Source organism: Delphinus delphis, chromosome 15, assembly GCF_949987515.2.
Source record: "Delphinus delphis chromosome 15, mDelDel1.2, whole genome shotgun sequence".
Lineage (NCBI taxonomy): Eukaryota > Metazoa > Chordata > Mammalia > Artiodactyla > Delphinidae > Delphinus > Delphinus delphis.
In genome coordinates, this window is record NC_082697.1 from 1,096,122 (window position 1) to 1,110,154 (window position 14,033).

A 14,033-nucleotide genomic window follows, 5' to 3' on the forward strand; every position below is an offset into this window, starting at 1 on the left:
ATGAAGTGAGCTGCCCATTCAAAAAATTAAATGAAAAAAATCTAACCTGCGACATACTATTTGCAATCATCAACAAATGATAAATTTAATTACTTTTTATGAGGTATGATTGACGTAAAACATTCTGTTAGGTTTCAGGTGTACAGCATAATGATTTGATATTTGTATGCACTGTGAAATTGTCTACTTATTGAGAAAAGATGGCATATTCCTTGTCCGGAAAAGAAGAGGGCTGTGAAGAACCAGCGGGCGGGCGCCAGGCTGAGGGGACCCGAGGAGAGCAGAACCCCAGGGCTCCACAATGAGATGCAGGCTGTGCAGGAACCTGGGCTCTGCACTGAGCTCAGGTCGTGAATTAACCACTCACCACCCACAGCCCTGCCTGCGCACGTGCCACGACGCTTGTACGTAAGCAACCTCACCACGGTCCCACAGTCAAGGACAGGGCCAGGAGCTGACCTCCAGAAGCCACCCAGCCGTGCCCCCCTCCCTCCCAGCCCACCAGGCCTGCTCTGCTCTGGTCCTCATGTGCTCTTACCTGGGCTCCCTCTTGCAAGCCACCCTCCAGCCCCCTGGGGCCACAGATACCTCCCCTACCTTTGCCTGTCTCTCTCCTGCCCAGACTTCAGCTCTCAGGTCCAAGGTCGCCGCCCCAGGGGCCTCTCCCGACTCCCAGACAAGAGGGGCTCCTCTGTTTCCGTCTGGTGCCCATGCGGAGACCTGGGAGGGTACGCTAATGGGGGTGGAAGAACTGGGCGCTGGCCGGGGGTCCTGCTCGCCCACGGCCGTCCTCGGGCCTCGTCCCAACCTCTGGACCGGGAAGACAGCTTTGTCACCTCGGTGCTCGGGGCTGAGGGGCCTGGAAGGTGAGGAACCAGCCTCAGCTTGCAGCCCCACATCACACCTCTAGGGGGAGTTTCCCACCCACTGTTTGGACCCAAACCAGGGCTCCTGTCTCAGAAACCTGCAGGCAGGAGCCTAGTGAAGGCATTTCCTGTTCCCTGGGACCAGGCCCACCCCAAGGGTGCCAGTTAGGGTGTTTTTTTTAAAAATTTAATTAATTAATTAATTAATTTGGTTGCGTTGGGTCTTCGTTGCGGTGCGCGGGCTTCTCATTGCGGTGGCTTCTCTTGTTGCGGGGCACGGGCTCTAGGCACACAGGCCTCAGCAGTTGTGGTGCACGGGCTTCAGTAGTTGTGGCGCACGGGCTTAGCTGCTCCGTGGCATGTGGGATCTTCCCGGACCAGGGCTCGAACCCGTGTCCCCTGCATTGGCAGGAGGATTCTTAACCACTGTGCCACCAGGGAAGCCCGTTAGTGTGTTTTGAAAAAGAAGTCCAATTCTTCAGGCCGGGCACTTGAGGAATCTCCATGATGACCGCAGGGCCATTTGTCCCACCCGCTGGGGGAGGTTCTGTGCTCAGCCCGGCCCTCGTACTGTTACCATCCCCACCACGTCACCCATGGGGCCCAGGGGAGGTGGGGAGCCCCGGGGGGAAGGCTCAGCTGCTGGTCACTCCTGACTGGTGGAGTGCTCAGCTTCCTTTTGGGGTTGCCAGATTTAACATGTAAAAATAGAGGGTGCTCAGTTAAATTTGAATTTCAGTTAAACAAAGAATAATTTGCAGTAAAAGTATGCCCCAAATGTCACATAGGATAGACTTATATCCAAAATTATCCACCGTTTATTTAAAGATCAAAGTTAACTGGGTGCCCTGTATGTTACCTGTGACTCCTCACGGCTTTTGACTGAATTACCTTCCGGTCAGCAGCTTGGTTTGTCTTGAAACGTGAGGGCCGCCAGGTCCACGGTGTTCCGTCCGGCTCCCGCTGAAGCGAGCTGCAGAGAGAGGGACAGGGCGGCCCCGTCACCGCGGGGGCTCGTTAGGATGTGTAGAGGAGCTGAGGGGTGCAGGCTCTGATGGCTGCGGGCACTGGTGCTACAGGTGCAGAGGGCCCCCGGGAGGGGTGCACCGCCTCCTGCCTTGACGGAGGGATTCTCGGTGCATTTGTGCGATGGAAAGCCGCGTGGAATCCTGCCGGGTGTGCACCTCAAGTCCCTGGGTCTGGGGAAGGAGGGGGCGGGTTCCGATAGACCCGGGCTGCTGGGTCGGCCTCTTGCCAGCGGCCTCGGCATCACCTGGGACTGGTCAGCAGTGCAGCGTCTCCCCACACATGCGCACGTGCACGCAGCTCCCTCCAGGGGCCTCGGGGGGACCGAGGTGAGGGATGCCGCCTGACCACCTCCCACGCTCCCCTCCAGTGGCCTCGAAGGCGGCGGGGGCCAGGCTGAGCTGCTTTTTATCGTCTTTTTATTTTCCAGTCTCTTGGGGGAGGTGACCTCTCGTTTCCTGCCTGTCCTGGGAAGTGTGGCCGTCCAAGCCCTGGTTCACAGCCCTTTGTCATCAGAGCGAGGCCCTGCTGGAAGGTCTTTGTTCAGCTGTGGGAGCCGGTGGCCTCACCTGTGACAGCACGGACTGAGCCGATGGGAAATGAGAGGAGGGTCTCCCGGGCAGTGGCCGTCATGATCTCCTTTGTGGTGGGGAAACTGAGGCAGGCTGGGTAAGTGGTCCCCTATACAAGGTGGGGGGCCAGGCTGAGTGCTCTGCTCGTGTGCCCCGGAGCACCAGGCCCCACCCTCTCACCTCCCCTGAGGGTGGGGTGCCACAGGACAGCACTCATTTTTCCCTTCCCTCCCCGTCTCCTCCGGTGGCCCCAGAGAGCCTGGGCACCCCTTTGCAGTGGGGCCCTTCCGGGGGAGGGGACCACCTCTGAGGGCTGTGGAGGTGGTTCGAGGTGTGGGGAAGGGGCCCTGCCACACACAGGAGGGAAGGCAGCTCTGGGTGTGACGGTGCACAATGGGCCTTGTTCTCAGCTTCTCTGTGTGGTGTGGCCTCACCCCGGGGCGGGGCGGGGGGCAAGGAGCAGACCCTTGATCTCCAGAGGCTGGCCTCTTACTGATGTCAGCTCTGAAGACCCCTGTCCCCAAGGGGACTCAGCCAACTCCTGCTTCCCCCAAGCCCCGCTCTGTTTTTCTTAATGAGGCTTTTATGCAGTCAGCTGATGGCGAGTCATGCATCATGTTCCACTGTTACTCTCATCTCCTTGGCTCTCCTGGAGCCCTGGGACAATTAGGACTTCAGAGACACCGCAGGACGACGATGTGACAGTCGTGAGATGTGTGGAGCCTGTGCCTGGGTGACCAATCATCTCAGCTCTCAAGGCAGTTTCAGCGGGACGAGCCAGGCGGAATGTGTTTACAAAGATGGACTCTTTCCCCATTAATTCAGCTGCCAAAGGCCAGCTCTGCTTTCTTGAGCAGAAGGAAGAAAAGGAAATGATTCTTTGGGTCAACGTGGAGAATGGCTAACACTGTCTTTGTAAAAGGAGCGATTCTTTTCACAGGTGAGAGAAATCATCCTGAATTAAAATCCCTTCCGCCTCGCACTGTCTGAAGTCGGGGTCCACAGCATCTGGGCCTCGGCGTGGTTTCTGTCCACTCTGAGGAGGGAAGGCGTGGGCTTTGAGGGTCGTCAGTATGGGCCTCAGGTGGGTACAAACTGCAGCCCAAATATGGACACAACGCAGGGGGACAAAGAAGTGACCACTGGGCTCACAGTTGCCCAGCAGGACTGAAGCAAAAGGGCCCCTCCTCATGTTGTCTCAGGACCTGGGGGCAAGGAGAAAAGCCAGGAGCTTAGAGAGAAACAGGCACGATCCCTAGAGACTCAGAGCCAGAGTGACGACAGCCGCCTCGGACCAGCAAGTTTCACGAGGAGAGTGATGCTGGGCCAGGGCCGGGCCAGCCTGCGCCTTCTTCAAGCATGAGGACAAGGTGCTGCCAGGCTCGGGGCCTCCCTGGCACGACAGCATTGGGAAGGAGGTGGGTTCACAGGACAGACGTGACCCCTGAAGGGAGTGTGGGCGCACGTGCCGGGGGGATGCAGCACAGTTTCATTCCCTTCCCTTGGCCCAGCACAGCCCTGGGCTCCTGGAAAACAACGTCTCTATCATCATAACACTTAAGTGCCGTTAATGAACGTTACCTGGCTAGAAGCACTGTCAACCGGAGAGGAAGTCTTGACCGTGTCGTGGAGCGGAAGGTGAAAGTCTCCGATCAGACGTGTGAAGGGACATAGTGACCAGCGGGGAAGGAGAGCTCACACCACCAGGCTGGGGCGGGTGGAGCGGATGGCTAAGAAACAGGTTTCACCGTGTTCTTGAAAGTTACAAAGGCGTCCTCTCCAAGACAGAGAGCAACCCTCTAACCTAGGGAAACTGGGGGGTGGGAGGGGAGTCAGCAGGGAGCATAAATGCCCCAAGTCTACCATCTTTCAGAGCAAGTGTATGTTGAAAAATCAAGAAATAAAGATGCCGGCAGATTTAAGGTTCTCGTGCTCACCCCGTGTCTTATAGCTCGGGCTGCTATAACAGAGACTGCACGCTTGCGGGGCTTATCCACAACAGACGTTTATTTCTCTCGGCCTTGGAGGCTGGAGGTCTGAGATCAGGGAGCCGGCACCGTCGGGTCCTGGTGAGGCCTCTTCCCAGCTATAGACGAAGGTCTTCTCCCTGTGTCCTCACGAGGCGAGGGAGCTCTCTGGGGTCCCACTTACAAGGGCACTAATCCCATTGTGGGGGCTACACCCTCATGACCTCATCACCCACCTCCTAAGGCATCGCTTTGGGAATTAGGGTTTCAACACTAGAATTTGGGGGGACACTAACGCTCAGACCACAGGACACTGGAAGAACTAGGAGGAAACCCTGGAATAGACGCCCCTGGGGCATGGGGTGTGTGGTGACAGGAGGGACCTGAGAAGGGCCTGGCTCGCCAGCATCCCAGGCTGCGGTTAGCGTGCTCAGAATGGAGCCTGACACACAGCCAGGGGCCACTGGGAGAGGCTGTCACCTTCTGACCCTCCGCTCTGTACCCTCTGTGCCATCCAAACTGTCTCGCACCAACTCTCTTTTTACGTCTATTAAAAAAAATAAAATCCACCAAGGCAATGATCTCAGATGGTCCAGAAGAGGATCCATAGAGAGACAGGGGTTGAAAAGCAAACTCGGGCAGATGCAGCGACCTGGTGCACCTGGAGGTGGGGGAGGGGTGGGCCAAGATGCTCTTGTATGAGTCATACAACTTGAGCTTGAAATTATTTCAAGTTAAAAAATTTAAAAATATATAGAGACGGAGAGGAAAAAAGATACGTGAAGGAGACCTACCGCAACAGTGAGTTTTGTTTTGAAAACTAGCATTGTATAATTTCATACGTGATCAATCCCCAAATCCTGGCATTTCTAGGTATTCCAGAGCAAGGCTTTCTGATTGAAATAATTCCCCAAACCTGCTTTGTAAAATGAAATCATTTCCATTTCATGTTAAGTCCACAGATGGAGGTGGTCAGCGCGAGGTGGTGGTGGGGAAGGCAGAGGGGAAATGAAAAGGGCTTTCAGGGCTGACCCCTCAAAAGGATCTCATGGGGTCACCAGGGGTCTCCCGTGAGCATTGGGGTATCTCTGACAAGACCACTTGGACCAGTTATAGCCCCAAAGATGGGGTGGGGGGCCTGCTGGGGTAGGGGTCACTCCGGAATCCTGGGAACTCATGTAGAGGCAGGTCCTGGTTTCAGCATTGCTTGGAGGAAACGCAGTCCTGAAGACCCTCCCGCCCCTTGGTTTTACACAGGAGGGGAAGGACCCCCGAGACTTGGCCTGCGGGCAGCTGAGGACTCCCATGGCTCCTGGCAGCACCAGAACCCACCGTGTGATGCTGGGCCCCTGTCCCCCCTGAGGAGCCATCACGGGCCTGGCCGTGAGTGTGGTCTGTCCTGGGACAGAGCGTCTGGCGGGAGCTGTCCTGAAACAGTCACACATCACCTGGCTCACTGGGGGTCCTGGCCGTGACTCTCTTGCCCAGGATGGGCTTCTGCATCCGAGGAGTCCAACGCAGGATGGCCCCGGCGGGCAGGTTTTGACCTAAGTCCGCGAAGACGGCAGTCGTGGCTCTGAAAATGCTCAGCATGAGAGCTCACGCCCGGCCTCGGCTGGAGGGCCTTCCTTCCTTCCTGAGTGTTCTCCCTCATTTCTGTGTTGGGGGGTCTGGAGTGGCGAGCAGCAGAAGGGACCGTGGCTGGCTCGCAGAGCTGGCAGGGCACGGGGGCGCTGGGGCAGGTGGGGCCCCTGCTCTCCAGCTCTGTTCCTCCAGTCCAGGCCCACGTGCTGGGAAGGGGTGTGTTGCACTGATTGTCGCCAGCTGGATGGGCCTCAGGGGGTGGAAAGGCAGCCCTCAAGGAAGCCCGAAGGGCTGCTAGGAAGGGACATGGCTGCTGGACCCCACGGCACCCTGTGAGACTGTCTCCCGGCTGCCTTCACGCTGGCTCGTGGGGCCGGGGAAGTGGGCTGGCTCGGGGGAGCCCAGGGTGGGACCCCAGGATGGGACCCGACCAGCCCTCCTACGCAGCCCCCGTCTGAGAGCACCCCCGCCTGGGCTCCAGCTCTGTCCCTGGGTCCCGGGCCCCTTGCCTGGCCGCATCGAGGACGCCCACGTGGGGCCTGGGCCATGTGCTCCTCCTTGGTTAATCTCTGAGCTCCGCGTGAGGCTGGGGCAGGGCGGCCGCTCATGCGGACCTGGGTTAAGTCAGAACAGATGCGGTGTTGGCCCTTCCTGGGACTGAGGCGAGTGGTGGGCTCAGAGCCCAGTGCCTCTTGGCATTGGTCTGTCCAAGCTGGGCCGTGCCACCTGTTACGGGCCCTTCCCGTCGTCCACTTGAGGCTCAGGGTCTGAGGATTGGGCAGCAGTCAAGGCCAAGCGGGTGTTCAAGGAGGTGTTGGGTGTTCAAGGAGGACCACCTGGCCACCCACTTCCCTGCGGGGGCTGCCTCTGGAGAGGACCGGAGGGGCGGTGGGGGAGGTACGGGATGGTGATGTTTCTTGGCATCAGCTTTGCACCTCTTTTCGTGCTGCATGGTGTGTATATATCATCTATTTGAAAAATTGTATCTATATGTATGAAAAAGGTATATTATAAAAGGAAACAATGGAGCTTCCTGGTGGTGCAGTGGTTAAGAATCCGCCTGCCAATGCAGGGGACACGGGTTTGAGCCCTGGTGTGGGAAGATCTCACATGCCGCGGAGCAACTAAGCCCACGTGCCACAACTACTGAAGCCCACGCACCTAGAGCCCGTGCTCCACAACAAGAGAAGCCCCCGCAATGAGAAGCCCGCGCACCGCAATGAAGAGTAGCCCCCGCTCACCGCAACTAGAGAAAGCCTGCGTGCAGCAACGAAGACCCAACACAGCCAAAAATAAATAAATAAAATAGACACAACATTAAAGAAATAAAAAATGTTTTAAAAAATAAAAATAAAATAAAAAACAATGAAAAGACGAGATGTAGAATCAGGTCTCGGTCGGGGCTCACCCTGAGGCTTGCACATTGGGGAGTTACTTTGGGCTCCCCGGCAGGTGATTAGTGGAAAGTCAGTCAAAGTCACCGACAGGCAGTTGCCTTTACAGAACCCCGAGCTCGGCCTGGTGTTTTCGGGGCCCAGCAGCAAGGCTGTCCTTGACTTACGTGTGGGGCTGGCTTTCTGGACGGTTGGGAAGGCGGTCACATACCCGCTCAGCCGGCTGGTACCTCCCTCTGCGTGGGAGGCGGCAGGCAGGGCATCTGGGCAGCCGAGATGAGTGCCTCCTGTGTGGGTGGGAGCCAGGTAGGTTTGCCTTTTCTTTTCAGGAGCGCCAGCAGCTCTGGTCATCTGCTGAGAGATGTGATCACACCTCTTCTAGAGCCAAGAAGACACACCCGTCGACCACACGTGCTCTAGGTGAACACATTCACCCTCCTGGTCACGGATGCCACCTCGCCATGTAAGAATCTGCCTCTCTGGCTTCTTGGGGCCCCAAGGGCTGAGGCCAGGGCTGCTCTGGCTGGGGTTGGGGTGGAGGAAAGGGGATCAGGACCCCAGGGACCCCAGGGTGGAAGGTGGGCCTTAAAATTCCTTCCCTACTCATCCCCACTGAGGCTGGATTCCCACACCAGCAGTGGGCAGGGGCTGGGGGACAAGCTGCTCAGGGACACAGGCCTTTCCCCGAGCCCTTCTCCCATCAGTAAACTAGGGACAAAGCAGGGGCATCTTCTGGCGCTGCTGGGAGGCTCGAAAGGGGCCAGTCCATCCCCGGCCGGACCCCATAACTTCTGGGTAAATGCAGCTTCCCAGGCTCCCTGCTGGAGCCCCAGTGCAGGGGGGCCAAGAACCAGACAGCCTGGTGTTGGGGGGGGTGCTGCACTGAGAGGGGCCTGAACTGAGGCCAAGGAGGCCTCCCACCCTGAACCCCCGACGAGCTGCTCCCTCCCGGCTGGTGCATACAGTAGGTGCTCATTAAATGTGTCGAGTGACGGAAACAGGTGCAGACTGGTGGGCTGGGCTGTGGGGACCGGTGGGAACCCCAGGGGACCGTCGTCCGATGTGAGGGGACCGCGTGGGCAGCTCCAGGCCCCTTCAGCCTTGGGGTCACCTCAGGTAGGGGTCCGCGCCATCAGACAGGAGGCGGGGCTCTGCCTCCTGAGGTCCTTCTGGAAGTGTCCCTTTCTAATGCAGACGAATGATGAGGGAGGAGCCTGACAGCCGGGAGAAGGAACTGAGTGATTAAGGGTAATCTGGGCCCAAGAGAAGTGACCAATGTGGACTGACAGCCTGCAGTGCTGGCTGCCCTGCTGGTCCGCCTCTCTGTGGATACCAGGGTCCCATCGCTGGGCTGGGCCAACTCCTGGAATGTCTGTAATGCCGCCCCCACCCGCGTGTCCTCAAGGAGCTCAGAATAAAGCCAGCCCTGCCGTCCAGCCCTGTCCACCTGTCCCCCTTCTACCCTTGGCTCTCCTGCTCTGGCCACACAGGTGTCACCCTCCCAGCCCCCGAGGGAGCGTGCCCCTCCCAGCCACTCTCTCTGTCTGCTCCCTGAGAGCCCACCCCACGATTCTCACCTCCTTGTCTGTTTTCCTCATTCTCATCTGTGCCCCCCCTGCCCTGCTGCAGCACCACTGGGTCCCCAAACAGCCCGGGCCTGGCACTCAGGAGGGGCTCAGGTACATCTGTCCACGGGAATCTCCAGCCACTCGGCGGGCTCTGGGGGAGTGTAGCCAGGGCTGCCCCCCTTGCTGCTTCCTCCAGGCAGCCTTGCTGGATTAGAGCTACCATGGGCCTGGGGGGCGGGGATGCCCCAGTACCTGGGAGGGTGGGGGAGGGCTGGGGGGGCGGGGATGCCCCAGTACCTGGGAGCGTGGGGAGGGCAATTTGATGGCTTCTCGGGCACCCCCTCCCTGCTCCTGCTGAGGCAGCAAGGGTGGCGCAGGTGGTTTTGAAATGAGGTTTTCACGTCTCCCTCAGGCTCCTCAGATAACCCTGGGTGGCAGAGGTTGTAACCTGTGTGCTCATCAGTTGTCCAGGAACAGCGCATTTGGAGGAATAGGGGACGGTGAAGTGATCCCTGGTGTGGGGCAGGTGGACTGATGAGGGCGGAGCAGCTGCCCGGGGGCTGTGGACCTGCGGCCAGAGGCAGAGGGGGTCCCGGTGGAGGGAGGGCCAGGCCGGAGCTGGGAGACCTGAGTGTCCTCTGCCTTGCTGCGGACCCCAGGTGACGTTGGCCGAGACCCACTCTGAGCCTCAGTTTCCTCATCAGTTAAAGGAACCACCCTGCTCCCTGTGGAACAGACACAGAAACCAAGGCATGGAGGGGCCCGGCAACTCCTGCCAGGTCACACAGCCCGAGAGAGGGCAGCCTGTGTTTCGTGTCCCTTCCCTGCCGTTCCCCCCTTCCTGTCTCCCTTTCCTGTCCCTGCCCTCATTGCTGTCCCCTCAGCCTCCCCTGGGCTGCATCCAGTGACAGCCCGATAAGGAACGGGGGGAGGGGTATAAAGGGCTCCCCATCCCAACCCCTCAGGACACCCTTGAAGGGCCATCCCCATCTCTGGGCTCCCATGGGGTCAACTGAGGCCTGCTGGGACATGGCATGTCCTCTGCTTGGACACCTGGGGACCTCTCACCTGCACAGGAAAATTTGCTTTTGGAAACATCTGAATGTCAGAAATTTATTTTAACTTTGTGTCTAAACAACGGCTTTGTGGGCGCACACAAAGGAAGGGGGGAGGGCTGTGTGCACTGACGTGGCTGCAGCCGCACGTGTGTGCACGTGCACGTGTGTGTGTATGTGCGTGCATGTGTGTATGCATGTGCATGTATGTGTGCACGTGCACGCATGTATGTGTATGCGTGTGTGCGTGTGCACGTGTGTGCACGTGTGCATGTGCGTATATGTGTGCATGTGTGCGCATGTGCGTATATATGTGTGCGCGTGTGTGTGTGTGCACGTGGCAGCGTGCGCTCCATTCAAGGACTGGCACTTTTGTCGGCAGCGGCTGGCAGTGCCCACAGCCCCGGGTGTTGTGCTCGCCCGTCTGCCAGCCTGATTACCTCCAGGTGGCGCTAAGCAGAGGCTTCACTCGGTACTTTGTCCTTTCACGTTACTTCAGTTTTTCATGAGAGAATGAACTGCTTTTATCATAAAAGATAAAGGTTTTGCATCTTGAAAGTTAATGTGCGCACAGCAAGCTAGACAGGCGGGGGCTCCGGGTGGGGGGACTGGGTCCAGCCCAGCCCACCTCTCGGGCCTCACTCCCGCTCCATCCGGGTCCAATTCTCTCCCTGGAGGCTGAGCTCACATTCCTTGAGGAGTGAAGAGGTGGGTGGGTAGACATGTAGGCGAGCCGGAAGTTCTGCAGCTGTGGCCGCACCGGAGCCCCGTGCAGGTGCTGGGAGCTGGCTGGACGCGCGCGCCCACTTCCTCCCGGGCGTCCCTGGCTGTGGCAGGCGACTCCCTCGAAGTTTCCTTATAGCTTCACTGGGGTCCCCGGGGGTTCCGAGAGCAGGAGGAGGGGAGGTGGGATTGGGGGCCCAGATGGTCAGGAGGGCAGCGGCCAGGCAGTAGCCACCCCCACCACCAAGCTGGACCGCAGGCTGAGAACTGGTACCCTCAGAGCCGAGGAATGAGGCCTGGGGGCGGGAGGCAGCCCACGGCAGACGTGCAGACTGGGCATGTGTGCGAGCACGTGTGTGCATGGTGCGGGTGCACGTGGGGGGGACCCTCCCGGTTGGAGGGGCAGCCGCTCGTGGCCCCTCGTCCTGCCTCTCCTTCCCCAGCTGGCTCTGAGCCTTCCCCTTGTCCCATTCTCTCCTTCATCACTTCAGCCTGGGTGGGGTTTCTGTGGTGTTCTGATAAAAATTGGAATTCAAATCCTAATTGTGGGAAGCAGTGGGGGGCAAGTGGGAGGCAGGAGGGGGTGGGGGGAGGGTGGGGGGGAGGAGTTGGATGGGGGGCAGCTATCCCGTTCTCAGGCCCCTGCAGCCAGCCACTGGCTGGTTTTTTTCTTTCTTCAAATGTATTTTAAAATGTATGGAATTCTCTCCCAAGCCCTCCTCCTGTTGCCTAGCGACAGCGACGGGGCCAGAGGTGTCTTCCTATAGGAGAGTGGATTCCTCCCTTGTCCCTGCGCTGGAACTCAGCAAACCCGCAGGAGGTGGGCAGGGGCTCGTCCAGAGCTCTGGCCCCAGGGGACAGTGGCATTGAGGTGCAGCTAGGGTGTGGGACAGCCTGCCATTGTCCCCAAGTGTCTCTCTCCGTGACTGGCCTGAACTTCACTGTTGGAGTTTCATTCCTTTGGCTATTCTTGTAAAATGTCATTGCCCCTACTGGAGCTTTTGCCAGTGAATCCCTTACCCTCAGAGGCGGTGGGAGTTCTGAGACTTCCCTGCTGATAAGGCGGGTGGGTCAAAAGCACAGAGGCCTTGAGCAGCCCTGTGCCAATTGGAATGGGGTGGCTTTGAGGCAGCCAGGCCTCGAGGGGCACCTGGCAGGTAAATGAATGAATGAAGGGGAGCGTGGGGAAGACCGCCGAGGAGACTCAGGCGGGAGGACAGAGTGCCTGCAATCTGGAAAGATGCTTTCCTTCTCGTCCCCCAGGCTGGGGGCCTCCGGGGATCCTGCTGCGGTGAGATAAAGGCAGAGCAGGGGAAGCGGAAAGGGGAGGCGGGGGCCCCCCGCTGCAGAAGGTCCCGCTGCTGCCGGGAGGCTCCAGACAGGGCGGCTGTGTCTGAAGACAGGCTGAGTGCCCCTCCCTGGCCTGGCTCCCCACCTGCCGGCCCCCAGGGAGGAGCTGGTTTTTCCCTCGGTTCCCTGAGCTGGTCGGAAGGGCCGTGGAGACCAGGGACAAACAGTCACAGGACCCCACACCGCACTTCGTTGGGCCTCACCTGTGCCCAGGCCACAGAACAGGACCCTGAGGGACAGGGCGTCACCACACAGCCACTGTGGACCCAGGTCTCCCGACTCTGGGCTCTCAGAGACCAAGCGCATGTGTTTTCAGTAAAAGGGCCCAGTCGGGGGCCATCTGCCGTGTCAGTGACCTTCTCACGAATGAGCGAGTGAGCCAGCAGCTGCAGGCGGGCCCGCCGGCCCTTCCGCGTGGGAGTGCGTCACGGGTCCACAGCCTCCTTTATTCCCTTATTGAGGGAGTCGGAGGATGTACCTGTCACTGCAGGACATGTGGGGTGGTGGGGGTCCGCGCACACCACAGGGTTTCACCATCACTGTGCCCAGCCACGCGGGCACTTGGCTCTGAGAGCAGACACACGCGGCACACAGAGCTAGCCTCTGGGGCTCCACGGTGACAGGCCGGGAGCTGGGGCGGTCAGGAGGGGTGTCTGGCAGGGCATGGACATGGGGCCCCACCAACGTGGAGTGGGCAGACAGTAAAGTGGACTCGGGCTCAGCGGCAGACCCTGCCCGTCTGCCCGCAGCAGGGTCTGGGCAGTGGGCATCTCATCCCACGTCCACTCTGCCCCCACCTCAGGGGACCGTCCCTTCTGTCCGCTCCAGGGCCATCACATCCAGCCCTGGCCGAGAGGGTGGGATGACCACGCCCACTTCTCAGATGGGGAACCCGGGGCTCGGGGGAATCATGGTGTGTCTGGGGCCCAGGGAGGGTCTGAGGACCTGTCACAAAGAGTCCAGGTCCTCCTTCTGAAGCCGACACCGGAGCCCAGACTCAGTCTTTGCTGAACTCTGATGCCCACTCGCTGAGCAGGGCTGGGGGCTGCACTGACCTTGGGCCCATCTGCTGGACTCCCGTGTCCCCTGCACCGGTGGCCACTGGGTCACAGGAGGGCTGCCTGGCCTGGGGACTAGCTGTGGGCCTGCCCCCAGGCCTGTTCTTGGTGAACAGCTTGGGGGAGGATTTTGTGGGGCTCAAGTGTATAATACCCCGATTCATAGCAGATCCCAGGTCTGAAGGGGCCGTGGATACTGCAGTATCTGACCGTCGTTTCTGAGCGTGGGGAGACCGAGTCCCGGCTAACTCCAGACCAGGAGCAGGTCACCTGATCCTGAGTCGGTGCCGCCCAGGCAGGCGGTCTGCCTGTCTGTCTGTTTGTCTGACTGTTTCCCTTCTGGGCAGATGTGCTTCCAGGCCCAGGGAGGACCTGCTTTAAGAGGCCTGCGCTTCGCTTCTGGGCCCCTGGCCACTCGTGGTCCCGGCTGGTCCAGGGCAGCTCCCCTGGGACCCGCCTTCCCCTGGCTCAGGGCACCTTCCTGGGGCCGGGCCATCCTGTCTGGATACCAGATCCCAGAGTCCAAGGAGGCGCCTGCCTTTCTGGGCGCCCGAGCTGGGGCCAGGCCTGCCTGCTGGCCGTGACAAACGAGTCTGGGCCCCCGCCTGGCTGCCAGCCAGTGGGCCGCCTGGACCCAGGGCCCCTCCTCCATACCGGTGGCCCGGACCTCAGCACTGGCCTCTTTCGGAGAGCTGGCCGGCTCCCCTCTGCCTTGCGGCGTCCACCCTGAAGCAGCTGGGAGCTAGGCCGCAGGAGCTGGACAGCGGGAGGGAGAGCGTGTGAGGACGTGCCTGTCCTGGGACCCACTGACCTGGCCTTGTGTCCACAGAGCCAGGATGGAGAACTGCGAGGCTAGCTGCCCTGTGGTGT